At 41.2% G+C, this 12,642-nt stretch overlaps 1 protein-coding gene across 4 annotated transcripts in view; it reads right to left on the bottom strand.

Annotated features, from left to right (window-relative positions):
• The window catches only part of fam184ab (family with sequence similarity 184 member Ab), a 146,285-nt gene that overhangs the window by 115,016 nt on the left and 18,627 nt on the right, over positions 1-12,642 (bottom strand). The gene's annotated exons all lie outside the window — the stretch shown is intronic.

Below are 12,642 nucleotides of genomic sequence, written 5' to 3'. Positions count from 1 at the left end.
GGAACAGATCAGAATGCTTAACTTAAACTTATGATAAACTATTATTTCTTCACATTTTAGGTGCAGCAATGTGCACATGGCAGTAGACCTATGCACAAAGGTTCCAAAATGCAATGTGCGGAGAGACGCCATTCTAAATGCAAGCGGTTTCATGGACAGAGATGGAAATATCCGTTCGAAATTTAGAACGAGGGGAGATAAAGATGCAACAACTATCATGGATTGCTAATATAACTATGATAATGCCTTTGGCTGCTAGATTATGAAAGAAAGTGGAAAGAAGACCAATAGAACAGGAGAACGCATATGAGGAAGTCTTAATAAAAATAACTGCCTACAAGTTTCTATGATAGGATTTTGGCTATAGGCTACTATGAAGCAAGGTAAGACATGCTTCATAATATGAAGTGAAACGTCCAGGTTTCAAACAATTAAGGAACAGGAAACATATAGTGATGCTAATGATAGGCCTACCTGTCTTCTGGTAGATGGAAAGGCTTTCCCAGAATCCTAAATGAAATGTTAACTATCTACAAAGTAGCCTATCTGGCAGAATGATATCATGACTATCTGCATCAATCCAATGGCCATTTGTTTTGCAAACTCCATCTCATGTGCTACAGAAACACTGCTAACCAAACAATAATGCTAGGTGCCTGCACACTTGAATCAGAAATCTAAATGTCTTGTATTTTTCCCAGACCTCAAAAATGGTTTCCTGATGTGGTTTAAGCATTGTTATGAACTTAGAACATTATTTTTTGGTTTCTTTTTCTATTAAAAAAGTGTACTTTTTGAGAGCGAAAACCTGAAAAAGAACTGGGAAAATGGAAACCTGGAAGAACAAAATGGAGAAAAGGGAATTTGGGGGAAAAAAATGTAATAGAATAAGACCATTTTTTAAACGTATTTTATAGGGCCCTATGTTCTGTGGCTAGTGCGCACCATCCCATCCCCGCCTCCCACCCTGCCTCTCCATCTCTCCCTCTATCTCCAAACCCTTACCGGAGCTGGCCCTGCATGAATGCAAAGCTGATTGTTTCTTACCCCTTCAGGGTGCTTTGTCTCTGCAATAAAAGTGTGCTCAAGCACATCAGACATAATGTTTCAAAGTCCCCCGCTAAGGCAAGGGTAACTTGAGAAGAGAATACCTTCTCTTTTCTCCAGCCCTGAAGAAAACTCAAAACGAAAAAGTTATTTTCTTTCGTTTCGGAGCGTTAGGTCTAATCGCTGTGAGCGCTTTCGTCTACATCTATTGTGTTATTACAAAGAATATTCTAACAAACCTGTGCCTTCATGGACACGTGAGTTATTTGTTTTGAGTCAGTTCCAGGAGAGGAAACCAAGATAACAAGTACACAAAGAAACCAATATAAAACATAGACCGTTCCAAGCCAGAGAGAAAGAGAGGGACAGAGCGAGAGCATCGTTACAACACTGTACTGTGTATAGCCATAACATGACATTTGAAATGTCTCTATTCCTTTGGAACTTTTGTGAGTGTAATGTTTACTGTTCATTTTTATTGTTTATTTCACTTTTGTTTAGTATCTATTTCACTTGCTTTGGCAATGTAAGCATATGTTTTCCATGCCAATAAAGCCCTTTGAATTGAATTGAAAGAGAGAGACCCAGATAAGCTGAGATCCAATAGCTCCCTCCTCTCTCTCTGTGCATCCCATCCCAGTATCGGGCTCCAGCATCAAGTGCTTAATAAACCCAATTCATTTTAGTAGAAGGTTTTAACCTGTGAAGTGAGGGCAGAAACCAGAGGATCAAAGCTGTGGAAATGACTGCCGAGTCTCCTCTTTGAGCCTAGTCAGAACAGAGCAGAGCAGAGCAGACCTACAGCTTCTCTTGGGCAGAGGCACAAAACAGGAGCTTCCCCCAAACACCACCAGGATGTTACACATTTTAACTGTGCCCTCCTCTCCTCCTCAGACACACACTGATCAGTGCTCTGGAGTCCATGCACGTCCACAACTTTGGCTCACACACACGCGCACACACCATCACCTCATTCACTTCTGCCCAACAAAAGAGTCTAATCAATAGAGCTGCTATAGGCACAGACACAGAGAGACATGTGGACAGATTGGCTTCATTGGCCTTTATCTTCAATGACAGAGCCCAAAGCAGTGTGGCTATCAGACCGGAGGATAGATAGAGCAGGTTGATCAGTGTCCTGTGGTCTGCATGCAGCTGATAATGAGACAGTCAGGAGAACTCTTCAGAGGCATCCCTTTGCTTTCGCGAACAAATCCGTCCTCTCTTCTTCAGGTAAAAAAAAAAGCCCTCACCAGGCTTTGCCAAATCACCGCCTTTTAAAACAGCTTTAAAAAAGAGATACCGTAGTACAAGGTTTCCGTTAGCTGGGAATTGCTGGCTTTTAAACAATAGATCTTTTTTAAAGCTGATAAATCAAACTGTTGCAGGCCTAAATGACTGGGAGAAAAAAAATCTCCTTGCAAAATAATGCTTTTTATTCATTGATGGAAATACCAGTCAATGGAAATACATTTTACCATCATTCTTATCAGTCTATAGGTTAATTTCCATTATTTTGTGGAATTAAACTGTACATTTTGTATTTTTGTTAGTCATCATGTATGGTATTTATCCAACACAACTATGATACGCACACAGTGTAGCCTATTTTGAGCGCAATTTTCCTATAGCTCCTCAGCTTGTTGCTGCTGGAATAAAACATGAACTGGAACACGCTGTCGTACACATCGATCCAGAGCATCCCAAACATGCTCAATGGGTGACATGTCTGGTGAGTATGCAGGCCATGGAAGACCTGGGATATTTTCAGCTTCCAGGAATTGTGTACAGATCCTTGCAACATGGGGCCATGCTGAAACATGAGGTGATGGCGGCAGATGAATGGCAGACAATGGGCCTCAGGATCTTGTCACAGTATCTCAAATTGCATTCAAATTGCCATCAATAAAAAGCAATTGTGTTCTTTGTCCGTAGCTTATGCCTGCCCATACCATAACCCCACTGCCAACAAGAGGTAACTCTGTTCACAACGTTCTCATCAGCAAACAGCTTGCCCACACGACGCCATACACGCTGTCTGCCATCTGCCCGGTACAGTTGAAACCGGGATTTATCCACGAAGAGCAAACTTCTCCACCAATGGCCATCGAAGGTGAGCCTACTGAAGTCGGTTACGATGCCGAACTGCAGTCAGGTCAAGAACCTCTTAAGGACTACGAGCACACAGATTAGCTTCTCTGAGACAGTTTCTGACAGTTTGTGCAGCAATTCTTCAGTTGTGCAAGCCCACAGTTTCATCAGCTGTCTGGGTGGCTGGTCTCAGACAATCACGCAGGTGAAGAAGCTGGATGTGGTTGGTTACCCAATGTCTGCGGTTGCGAAGCCGGTTGGATGCACTGCCTACTTACAATTTATCCTACCATTTCTACCCTTCTGCGTGCCAGTTATGATTTTCATATGCGCATTTTTGTGGAACAGTATCATCTCAAAATCATCGTTATCGTCACATGGTTATTAAGCATACAAATCTGAATTCAAATGATACAAATCCAAAAGGTGAAAAGTCAACTAACCCGAGAAGACCAGCCTCGAGGGGGAGATTGTTGTAAAGATTTTTCAAATAGCTTACTGTGTGGTACTATAGTTTTTTATATTTTATCATTTGCAGATTATGTTAAAAAAAATGTTTTTAAAAATATCAACTTTCTTACATTTCCGCGCAGCAGGCAACGGCGCACCCGCTCCCTCAACATTATTAGGACAGAAAACACATGCGCATTGCTCACAGAAGCACACCAAACAAAAGACAATGAAAAAATTGACAAACCTCGTAAATGATGGTTATGGTAATAACCAAAACTTGTTTCTCACAAGTGTAGCAGGTTGTGAATTCTGCAAACAACGTTTCCACTAAGAGTGAGAACGGTAAATGACTGTAATTAACACAGACATTATTAATGTATACAAATGACAGGGATTAAGGGTACATTTACTTTTGGCGACATATGTAATGGGGAATTTATAAAAATCTAAAATCAAGGGAAAACAAGTCACGCAATGAAACAATGAATGCGCAATAATTGACAGGAGGCAGCTGAGCCATTCTGATGAGACTCGCCTATATCTTTGCCACACACCCCTACCCTGCTTGTCTCAACATTTTAAATTATACTCAAGACACATTATCTTCACACATATTTTTGATTCTCTTCACTGACAGCAGGAACTTAATAATCAGTTATTGCCAAGCGCTCTTCCCAAATTGCGGGCTTCCCAAATAGGTATAGGCCTAAGAGCTTTTGATTTGAAACAATCCACAGCTATTTTTAAAAAGAAGCTAATGATCCTCGATTCCTCTGTGGCTAAGTCATGCTTTCTGGTGATGTATTTTTAACGATTTTCTTTCTGTATTGACAGGAGTAATGATATAATGTACTTCCCTATTGGACTCACCGCGATGCCTTTTCTCTCCTGTTTCTCTCCGACACTTTCTTTCATGGTCCAGCAGCCAAAGGCATAATCCTAGTCATATTAGCAACCCATCCTAGTTGTTGCATCTTTACATTCCCCCTCTTTCTAAGTTTCTAACAGAGATTTTCATCTTTGTCACATATTGAACCGCTATTAGGTGCGCGGTTTAGAATGGTGTTTTCCCAGGTGCGCTGTTTCGAATGGCGTTTTCCCAGGTGCGCTGTTTAGAATGGCGTTTGAAATGTTAGACAATTATGTTTTATTGTCCACTTCAGTATATGAGTTGCATGTTCTGATATGAAGCATTACCATAATCCAAATGTGATTTCTGTCATTCTGAGCACTGTGGGTGGACGCCCTAATGGGTTATGCACCCAATGCATTTGGGTCTGGTAATTTCTCAAATGGCCGGTACATTTGTATCTTCCCGGTCACGTTGTCTGGCGCCACATTTTCCTAAAGGAAACCCTGTGGTAGTAGCTGAACATGTCCTTCAAACTAAATAAGCTATAGCGTAAGCATAGTACTACTATTGAGCCTAACAGGCTGACTACGTCATTTTGAAATCTATATTATTCAATTATTGTCTGCATTGCCCAGAGCTAAAATAGAAGTCAGTTCTATTTCTGACGCAGATCGTGCTGCAAGCCCTGCCTCTCCCATCTCCTCATTGGTTTATAGAAGCAGGTACCCGTGCCATCTCCTCATTGGTTATACCCATGTGGGTGACTGAAAGGCGAAATAGGTCGGTGGCAGTAATGCACCTAATTTATGAAAGCTGCCAATCGCAGTATAAAGTCAAGCGAAGAAAAAGCCTGGAAGGAGGAGAGATGACTAGAAACGATTCAGTTGACCGTTTTATGTGTGGATTAATTGGTGGAGTAGAGGACCTTGTGCATTTCAGGTAAAATAACAACTCAATGTTTATATCCCAAGACAAATTATCTAGTAACCGCAAGCTAGCTAAATAGGACAAATTAGCTAGCATGTGCAAGCTAGCTAGCTGAATTGCCATACATTTTTAATGCTTTTCAACCTGTCCCCAAATTAATATAATTGGTTCAGAGTTTGTTTTGATATTTTAACCTGCGTGCCGTGATCGCGTTTGGTGTGGGGGGACAAAATACATTTATGCACGATGGCGCACCGTGCAGCCATTTTGGGTTCCGTGTAAGTCAATCACGACTCACGGTGAGGAGAATTTACTGAGATGATCACAGTGGAGCCCTTTACTCTTTAAAGAAATGTACAGCCATGACCTTGGTTCCACCACTGCGAGGTCACATGACAATAAGTTCTCCATCAGACCGGGAGCAATGAAAATCACACTCAAGTCAAGGGTTGGCATTTACCACAGCATAGTGTCAGAGGTAGGTCTAATATAAATAAAATACATATAGGGCTGTGACAAAATGCTGGCTGTACAATTTAGCTAGTTAGCCAAAATGTTGCCTATTTGCCAATAATGTTTTAACAAGCTACCTAGCTAGCTAACCAAGCTGGGGATGAGCTAAGCTAGCTAGTTAGTGCAGTTCAGTTGGGCAAGTTCAATTGAAACTGGACAGAGAAAGGTCTGGATTCACTTCTAAAATTACATTTATTGACTACCAGACCATGTACATAACTCATGGCTATGATGTTATGAGGTCTAGAATTAATTTTTTTATACATTTCCCATTTGGCATGTCTTTTCAATCTCGTTTTGCAGCAGCACTGACAGCTGTGTTGACATGATAACTGGTTGGCGTTCTGAACGGAACAATATGAGGATGTAAACTTTCTTTCAGCTCACTGATTGGACATAGCATACAATCAGTTGCGTGAAATAGGATTGATTTCTATGTCTTGCAACGCAATGCAACTAAGTTGCAAGACATTTTTGCAGGGTGACACAGGGAGCAACCCAGACGCAACTTTGTTGCAAGCAACATAAGTTGCGTTCAGATTGCCTCGTGTGGCATCGGTTTAAGAGTCTGTTATCGCAGAAACAGACTCAACTGCACAAAATTCCCGGCTGTCCCGTCTTCAGTCAGTTATTTTATTTTCATGACAGTCTTCATCCATAACCATTGGTTACACGGTTATACGGTAATTGTTCCGGCCCGACATACATCACAGAGATTGCACCTGTATCCTATGGCTGTCTGTGTGAGGTGGAAAATCATTATAGAAAATGAAAAACCTGAATAAACCTTAATAGCTGTACAGTGGGGCCCTGTGGGCCACACACACAGGCAATCAAATAGGGGCACACACGTATGTACAGAGCCAATAGAAAGTCTACACCCCCCTTGGATTTCTTCACATTTTATAGCGTTACAACGTGATATTAAAATGGATTTGTCATTTTTTGTTAATGATTTACACAAAATACTCTGTCATGTCAAAGTGGAAGAAAAATGAGAAAAACATGTTTTAAAGCAGTCTTCTTGGGTAAGTCTCATAAGAGCTTTGCACACCTGTATTGTGCAATATTTGCCTATTATTCTTTTAAAAATTCCACAAGCTCTGTCAAGGTGTTTGGGGTCATGGCTAGACAGCAATTTTCATGTCTTGCCATAGATTTGAAAGCAAATTTAAGTCAAAACTGTAACTTCACCACTCAGGAACATTCACTGTCTTCTTGGTAAGCAACTTAAATGTAGGTTTGGCTTTGTGTTGTAGGTTACTGTCCTGCTGAAAGGTGAATTACTCTCCCGGTGTCTGGTGTAAAGCAGACCGAAAAAGGTTTTCCTCTAGGATTTTGCCTGTGCTTAGCTCCGTCCCGTTTCTTTTCATCCTGAAAAACTCCCCAGTCTTTGCCGATGTCAAGCATACCCATACCATGATGCAGCCACCACCATCCTGAAAATAAGGAGGCAGTTACTCAGTGATGTGTTGGATTTGCCCCAAACATAAGGCTTTGGATTTAGGCCAAAAAGTGTATTTCTTTGATGTTTTTTTAAAAGTATTACTTTAGAATCTTATTGCATACATACAGTGGCAAGACAAAGTAAGTGAACCCTTTGGAATTACCTGGATTTCTCCATAAATTAGTCATAAAATTTGATCTGATCTTCATCTTAGTCAAAACAACAGACAAACACAGTGTGCTTGTAAGGGATTTCCTCCTCTTCTTCCGAAGAGGAGAGGCGAAAGGGATCAGAGGACCAATGTGCGGCGTGGTAAGTGTCCATGGTTCTTTTAATATGTAAATGTACACATGAACACTACAAAACAATAAACATGGAACGTGTGAAACCCTAAACAGTCCTATCTGGTGCAAAGACAGAGACAGGAACAATCACCCACAAACACACAGTGAAACCCAGGCTACCTAAGTATGATTCTCAATCAGAGACAACTAATGACACCTGCCTCTGATTGAGAACCATACTAGGCCGAAACATAGAAAACCCCAAATCATAGAAGATCAAACATAGACTGCCCACCCAACTCACGCCCTGACCATACTAACTAAATACAAAACACAGGAAATAAAGGTCAGAACGTGACAGTGCTTAAACTAATAACACACAAATTATTGTAATTTTCTTGTCTATATTGAATACATCATTTAAACATTCACAGTGTAGATTGGAAAAAGTATGTGAACCCCGAGGCTAATGACTTTTCCAAAAGCTAAACTCCTCAAGAAACGCTGTCGGCCCCCCAAAAGAGAAAATAATATATATATAACCTCAGCAAAAAAAGAAACATCCCTTTTCAGGACCCTGTCTTTCAAAGATAATGAGTAAAAATCCAAATAACTTCACAGTTTAAACACTGTTTCCCATGCGAGTTCAATGAACCATAAACAATTAATGAACATGCACCTGTGGAACGGTCATTAAGACAATAACAGCTTACAGACGGTAGGCAATTAAGGTCACAGTTATGAAAACTTACACACTAAAGAGGCCTTTCTTCTGACTCTGAAAAACACCAAAAGAAAGATGCCGCTACAGGGAGACAGGACGGACAGCTGATCGTCCTCACAGTGTAATCTCAACGCTGTGTGTTACAGGGCAGACAACCTCCTCCCTCATGTGGTACCCTTCCTTGAAGCTCATCCTGACATGACCCTCCAGCATGACAATTCCACCAGCCATACTGCTCGTTCTGTGCATGATTTCCTGCAAGACAGGAATGTCAGCGTTCTGCCATGGCCTGCGAAGTGCCCGGATCTCATTCCCATTGAGCACGTCTGGGACCTGTTGGATCGGAGGGTGAGGGCTAGGGCCATTCCCCCAGAAATGTTGGGGAACTTGCAGGTGCCTTGGTGGAAGAGTGGGGTGACATCTCACAGCAAGAACTGGCAACTCTGGTGCAGTCCATGAGGAGATGCACTGCAGTACTTAATGCAGCTGGTGGTCACACCAGATACTGACTGTTACTTTTGATTTTGACCCCCCTTTGTTCAGGGACACATTATTCCATTTCTGTTAGCCACATGTCTGTGGAACTTGTTCAGTTTATGTCTCAGTTGTTCTTGTTGTTCATACAAATAATTACACATGTTAAGTTTGCTGAAAATAAACGCAGTTGACGGTGAGAGGATGTTTCTTTTTTGCTGTGTTTAATTGGAGTCAGGAGTCAGTTAACCTGGAGTCCAATCAATAAGATGAGATTGGAGATGTTGGTTAGAGCTGCGCTGCCCTATAAAAAACACTCACAAAATTTGAGTTTGCTATTCACAAGAAGCATTGCCTGATGTGAACCATGCCTCGAACAAAATAGATCTCAGAAGACCAAAGATTAAGAATTGTTGCCTTGCATAAAGCTGGAAAGGGTTACAAAAGTATCTCTAAAAGCCTTGATGTTCATCAGTCCACGGTAAGACAAATTGTCTATAAATGGAGAAAGTTCAGCACTGTTTCTACTCTCCCTGTGGCCATCCTGCAAAGATGACTGCAAGAGCACAGGTTAAGGTTAAGAGGTTAAGAAGAATCCTAGAGTGTCAGCTACAGACTAACAGAAATCTCTGTAACATGCTAGCATCTCTGTTGACGAGTCTACGATACGTAAAACACTAAACAAGAATGGTGTTCATGGGAGGACACCATGGAAGAAGCCCCTGCTGTCCAAAAAAACATTGCTGCATGTCTGAAGTTGCAAAAGAGCACCAGGATGTTCCATCTTCTGGCTAAATATTCTGTGGACAGATTAAATTAAAGTTGAGTTGTTTGGAAGGAACACACAACACTATGTGTGGAGAGAAAAAGGAACAGCACACCAACATCAAAAAAACACATCCCAACTGTAAACTATGGTGGAGGGAGCATCACAGTTTAGATATGCTTTGCTGCCTCAGGGCCTGGACAGCTTGCTATCATCAAAGAAAAAATGAATTCCCAAGTTTATCAAGACATTTTGCAGGAGAATGTAAGGCTATCTGTCTGCCAATTGAAACTCAACAGAAGTTCGGTGATGCAACAGGACAACGACCCAAAACACAGAAGTAAATCGACAACAGAAGAAAATACGCCTTCTGGAGTGGCCCAGTCAGAGTCCTGACCTCAACCCGATTTAAAATGCTGTGGCATGACCTCAAGAGCGGTTCACACCAGAAATCCTAAGAATATTGCTCAACTGAAACAGTTTTGTAAAGAAGAATGGTCCAATAATTCCACCTGACCGTTGTGCAGGTCTGATCTACAACTCCAGAAACCGTTTGGTTGAGGTTATTGCTGCCAAAGAAGGGTCAACCAGTTATTAAATCCAAGGGTTAACATACTTTTCCCACCCTACACTATGAATGTTTACACAGTGTGTTGAATAAACGTATAATTGTTGTGTGTTATTAGTTTAAGCAGACTGTGTTTGTCTGTTGTTGTGATTGAGATGATGAGATCAATTTTTTTATGACCAATTTATGTAGAAGTCCAGGTAATTCCAAAGGGTTCACATACTTTTTCTTGCATATTTTGGAATATTTTTATTCTGTATATTTGTATTCTTCTTTTCACTCTGTCATTTAGGTCATTATTGTTGTCACACTCTGACCATGATTTGCGTTGTTTGTTTCTATGTTTTGTTTGGTCAGGGTGTTTTGGCCTGATATGGTTCTCAATCAGTGGCAGGTGTTTGTCGTTTTCTCTGATTGGGAACCATATTTAGGTAGCCTGTGTTGTATTGTAGTTGGTGGGTTATTGTCTATGTGTAGTTGCCTGTGTCTGCACTCATTGTCATAGCGTCACGGTTTAAGTGTTTTTTTTTGTCATTCAATAAAATAATGGATCCACACCCTGCTGCGCTTTGGTCTACTCCATACGACAATTGTGGACTCACTAAAATGTTGTTGATCCATCCAGTTTTCTCCCATCACAGCCATTGAACTCTGTAGCTGTTTTAAAATCACCAATAAGCAGTTTCTTTCCTGTCCTGCAGCTCAGTTCAGAAGGACGACTGCATCTTTGATGTGTCTAGGTGATTTAATATAATTATTAACTTGAAAATGCTTAAAGATATACTCAATGCAGTGGAGGCTGCTGATGGGAGAACGGCTCATAATAATGGCTGGAATCAAACACATGGAAACCATCTGTTTGATACCATTCCACTGATTCCGCTCCAGCCATTATCACCAGCCCGTTCTCCCCAATTAAGGTGCCACAAACCTCCTGTGATTCAATGTCTGATTTGTTATTGTTACCCATCTACCAATCACAGCCCTTCTGTATGAGGCTTTGAAAAGCTCCCTCGTCTTTGTAGTTGAATCTGTGCTTAAAATCCAATACTTGACTGGGGGACCTTGCAGATGTTGTATGTATGGGGGACAGAGGGTTATTCATTAAAAAAATCATGTCAATCCCTATTATTTCACACAGAGTCCATGTAACTTATGTGATTTGTAAGCCAATTTTTACATCTGAACTAATTTAGGCTTGCCTAAACAAAGGGGGTGAATAAATACTTATGCAACAACTACATTTTAGTTATTTAATTTGTAAAAATGTGTATTTTGTGTAGATCAATGACAAAAAAATACAATTAAATCTATTTCAATTCCACTTTGTAACACCACAAAATAAAAACAAAAGTTCAAGGGGTGTAGACTTTATATAGGCACGAACATGCACACAGACTCTCTCTCTATCTATGCCACCACTCTCCCTCCTTAGGCCTGTCTGAGAGGCAAAGCAGCATCATGAAGGGTGCTGAGGGCTGTGGGAGAGGCCAGTGTGCCAGGCCTGAGTGAGATCCCTAGCTCAGACTTCTCTAAAACAGGCTTTATAGTGTAGTAAAGGAAGAGAGGGAGTGGGCTCACCTGGTTTAAGCATCATGAAGGGTGCTGAGGGCTGTGGGAGAGGCCACATTACTGTATTACAGAGACACATTTTATCAATGACGTCATTATATCAACTGTCAGGATTTGGTTCCTCTGCTAAGTTCTTACCATTGAGAGATTCACTGTGAGCTCATTCCAGCCTGCTCTATCATCTGTAGCATGAGCGTTTATGCAGAGTTGTCAGCACCTGGTTAGGTGTTAAAACCAAGTGAGATGTCGACCAAGGACAGTAAAAACAGATTTGTGGCGGAGCTCAGAAGAACTGAGAGAGGAGAGGGTAGCACTCCACACACACATACACTCACGATCGCACTTGTTGTCGGGCGAACAAACAAGCCCAACACCCGAGCCAAGAGATTTATAACCATTCAACTCCAAAGACCTTGGAGAGGCCTGAAACACAATGTGTTTAATACCATTGACTTTACTTCAGTGTTCAAAATGGCCCCGACAGCAGCCTATATCAGAGCATGTGAGCCGAGGTTCCCGCTCATCGCTCATGGAGCCGCTCCCCACCGAAAATAAATTATTTAGGCTATATTAGTTCAATTATTTCAAGGCTATAGCCTACAAAGAAATACAATGTGAAGCGATTTGCGAGTGCGACCAAATAGGTTGGTAGGGACATAAAGCGCTCAGTATTGAAACAACATTTAGTTGTTTTAAATCATTGTAGTCTATAAATTGTGCATATAGGCTGTGACTTACTTAGAATTAAATACAAATTAAAGGAAAAATGCCTAATTAGGCTCAGTCTACAGTGCCTTTGAATTCATTTTTAGAAGCATGAGTTTGGTCAGAGTCTGTGGCTTCAGGCGCATGAGATGGTGCCTGGAGCGCAGGCCAGCAGTGGAGAATATTGCAGAGCCACTGGGAATTCTAAACACTCTTTC

The sequence above is a fragment of the Oncorhynchus tshawytscha genome, linkage group LG18 (assembly GCF_018296145.1).
Source record: "Oncorhynchus tshawytscha isolate Ot180627B linkage group LG18, Otsh_v2.0, whole genome shotgun sequence".
Lineage (NCBI taxonomy): Eukaryota > Metazoa > Chordata > Actinopteri > Salmoniformes > Salmonidae > Oncorhynchus > Oncorhynchus tshawytscha.
The sequence above is the reverse complement of the archived record's forward strand: the minus strand, read 5'-3'. Positions and strand labels throughout refer to the sequence as shown.